This window comes from Littorina saxatilis, linkage group LG12 (assembly GCF_037325665.1).
Source record: "Littorina saxatilis isolate snail1 linkage group LG12, US_GU_Lsax_2.0, whole genome shotgun sequence".
In the NCBI taxonomy this organism is placed as follows: Eukaryota; Metazoa; Mollusca; class Gastropoda; order Littorinimorpha; family Littorinidae; genus Littorina; species Littorina saxatilis.
Genome location: NC_090256.1, coordinates 76651431 through 76655179, shown reverse-complemented (window position 1 = coordinate 76655179; position 3749 = coordinate 76651431). Strand labels below are relative to the sequence as shown.

Below are 3749 nucleotides of genomic sequence, written 5' to 3'. Positions count from 1 at the left end.
AACTTTGTCTGTGTGCGTGGGTGTTCGGTCTGTCTGTTCGTCTGACGCTTTGTCTGTGCAAAGTGACGCCAGATGCGGATTGCCAAGGGAGAGAAATCTCATGCCACAGTCAGCTGCGAAGACAGATCACACCATTACTTGACATCGGGACTTGCCTCCCTTGCCACAAGTGACCTAGAGTATACACCTTTTACACCCTTGCAAAATAATTACTCTCCCCTCTTTTGGGTTGAGCTTTTTTTTTCTTATTCGTCCCCAGCTTGTTTTGTTGCTACGAAAGATGATTCACATTGCCAAGGTTTGGTTCCTCGTGTACGTCTGTCTGGATTATGGGTCATTCTGGTCCTTGGGATGTTTCATTTGATCGGAATTTTTTCTCTCCAATAAATCATAAAACTATAAGTTCCCGGTGAGACAGGAACGTTCACAGAATTTTAATTTTGAGTATTGATAAGAAAATACCCCCCCCCTCCCCCTCCCCCCCCTCCCCACCCTTATTTAGATTCAAAGGTTGGCTTTGACTATTTGTAACATATGTTTGTACCGTGACTAGTAAAAAGTCTACTTTGCACATCTTTAAACCGTCCTCAGTATAAACTTTTCCTTTGCCAAGAATCATCAAGCAATTCTGGGAAGAGAAATTACCATAGCTACAACAACAACAACAACAACAACAACAAAGCAACAACATGTGATGAACAATGCCTTCTGGATTCTCATTGACATCTCTCCCTGAAGCCTGATATCAAAGGGCGAAGTCGACTTCGCAAAGCATACTTCACGAAGCTCATGTTAACTGATTTTCAAGCTCGCTGCGTGAAGCTTTGGCACTGAAGTTCCGGTCAAAAGTTTGCGCGAAGTATTCGGGAAGTCAACTTCGGGCTCAATAAAGGACGGCCTTCGCGGAGGAAGTGATTGCTGAAGCATCTTGACATTTGACGTCCTCCCAGACCTTTGCGGAATGGAAGAACAATAGAGGGCTTGGCTCTGCATGGCGAGTGTGGCAGGCTTACAACTGTTGACATGGGTGGTCCGGTTTTGCCTGTCATTCGATCGTCTGATGGATGTAGGTATTTAAAGCCCACGTGCCCCTCACTGCGTCCATTTGCATAGCTAATAGGCAGGTACCTGGACTCGACTGGTCCTTCGCCTCACACTGCCCCTAATTACTACAGGTGAGTCTTTTGTTTCTTACGATAAGACAATTCTGACTTTAGAAAATGAAAGTCAAGAATTGTGTCAGAACTTCGTTAAATCTGGACACAGTAAATTAATGCGTCTTACGAGTTATTTTCTTTTTTTCTTACAGCTAGCACAAAGTTTACATCTTATGCAACTCTTTGGACTTTGACTTGTATTTTGGAAAGGGACGAGGCTTGTGATACCGAGTCGCTTGCACTTTGGTGGAAATAAAACTCACTTTTTTTCCAGCCGCCCAAAGTGTTTGAGATCGGAGACAAGCAAAACATGAACGCAAAACATTACCTCTGTCCTTTGTGCAGATGTCCACGGCCATTCAAATTCAAAGTCTTTCCATCAGTTGTGATTTTTTTTTATGGTGTACCTCACGGATATTCGATATATGAAATGACTTCAGATTTCGTTTCGCACAAAGCTCTGAACGTTTGAATGCAAAGCCTTAAGGAGTTACTGAAATGCACGTTTGTTGTTGTTGGTGGTTTTCTAGTGGAGTTTTTTTCCTCCTTACTGGCTGAAACGGTTCCAAAAAACGCCTGATATGGCTTCTGAGAAGAATTACACCTACACCATTCAGTATGCCATATCGTCTTTGTTAGACAAGATAGTTGAATACAACTGACTGTTTTAGATACAAATGTCATTGTTCTTTCCAGTTTCAACTGTACTAATTTTCGGTTGATTTTAAAGCCGAACATTGCGCAGAATGTGTTCTCCTGAAGAGATCGAAACACGCACCCACGCTATCAGATGCTCGTGGTTTATTCAACCCCTGAGCCGTCGTGGCCCTGTGTGACCCACTTTCCTGTTTTTACATACGTGATGAATTTAGTTCGCAGTTTGTGGTTTCAATGCAACTATGTATCAATATCTGCATTATCATGTTATTGTGTACCTCTGAATCAAACATAGAATAAATTACTGATAGTGTCACAAACCGAGTATTGGCGACTTCAAAGAAACTAGCGGTTATCGGATAATTCGTCTGCTTGGGCAATGGTAAGATGTAGCTCATTTGATGTAATAATATCCCTGTCGCGGAAGTACATGTGTATGCGCGCAATGCTCAGTCTACATAGACACAGCAACTAACAGTTTCAAATGGTTGAAATCTCAGTCGACCAGCATTTACAAAAATCCAAAGTTGAATCGTTTTCGGTAGCCCACTTCCCCGTCATCAATTCAAAAGAGCTGCAAGTTGCATGCAGCAGTCGACCCGTTCACCCAGTTTGCTTGACATACATCCGGGCTCCCTACTTTCAAACTTTTAAAACTTCGAACTGTACTGACTTTGTTTTGATGATAAAAGAATTCTTTGATGTTTTTACAATGTTGAGTATGAAGCTGTCAATTTATTATTTAGATTTTAAATTTAGGCATAGACCATAACGAGGCTTCCGAGTTGTCTGGATAAAAATGCGTCCGTCCTCGCAAAAAATAATTCTTTGAAAAATGCTCGCTCTTATTGGGGGGCCCCAAGGGTGTTCTCCAGCGGAAAGTGTTCCAACGAAAGGGTGTTTGTATTGTGTGTAAACCGTCGCGTTATAACCTTCGTGGTTGAAAACGACGTTAAACACCAAATAAAGAAAGAAAGAATTGTGTGTAAAAGCCTGACAGTGTCCGTTGCCAGAAACTGATGTTTACGGGAGGCGGAGGGTGGCTTTAAGAAGAGCAAAATGAGGTAGTGTTTATGTATATCAGTCTCCTCGCCTGCATAGACGTCGATCTTCTCTTGGAATCCTGAATGAAGAGATTTCTGGAAGGACAGTATGACAACAAAAACACACACAAACACTGATAGAATAAAACTCGACGTGCAATGATCCAAAACTGCGCACTAATAAACAATGTTGTAAATTTCTTTTAGGACCGTCCAAATTTGTACGTGGGATAAAAGCATCCTTCCATTTTGAACACATACCAAAATTCTACACTCTGGCTATTTTCGTCACAGAATTGGAGTGTGTGTGTTTGTGTGTGCGTGCGGGCGGGCGGGCAGGCGGGCGGGTGTGTGTGTGTGTGTGTGTGTGTGTGTGTGTGTGTGTGTGTGTATGTGTGTGTGTGTGTGTGTGTATGCCGTATGTGTGTGTGTGTGTGTGTGTGTGTGACATGTTATTGAGTGAACACAAGGATCATTCAATGTGGGTGGGGTGGGGGCGGTCGTCAGTACAGGTCACATAATTCTACTCATTGGCAATCAAAAATCAACTCTCCGCGGGTAAATAATTATATATGTTTCTCTTCTCGTCACAAACTTCAACAACTATAGCCATACAAATAATAAAATACAATATGAAATGGTATTTTTGGTCACCATTCTCGCTCTATTTTTCCAAGGGACAAACTAAACAAAATTCATATCAAAAAGTTAATGAACAGCATTGGTAGACAATATTGAGTCTCATTCTCCCTTTCATTTTCAGGAAAAACTACAGATATATACATAAACAATGGGCAAAAGGATCAAACTAGTAGACGTCATTACCTCTCACTCACACCCACGCTCTGCCCAAAACACACTTAACTTGCCACTGTACATCCTGAACTCAGGT

The 3749-nt window shown here is 41.9% G+C and overlaps 1 protein-coding gene across 1 annotated transcript in view; it reads left to right on the top strand.

The window, feature by feature from the left end:
- Positions 1-1063: 1063 nt before the first annotated feature.
- Positions 1064-3749, top strand: part of LOC138982808 (uncharacterized) — a 26468-nt gene continuing 23782 nt past the window's right edge. The window contains exon 1 of the mRNA XM_070356160.1: positions 1064-1175. The gene's annotated coding sequence lies outside the window, so the exon portion shown is untranslated. The remainder of the gene's footprint in view (positions 1176-3749) is intronic.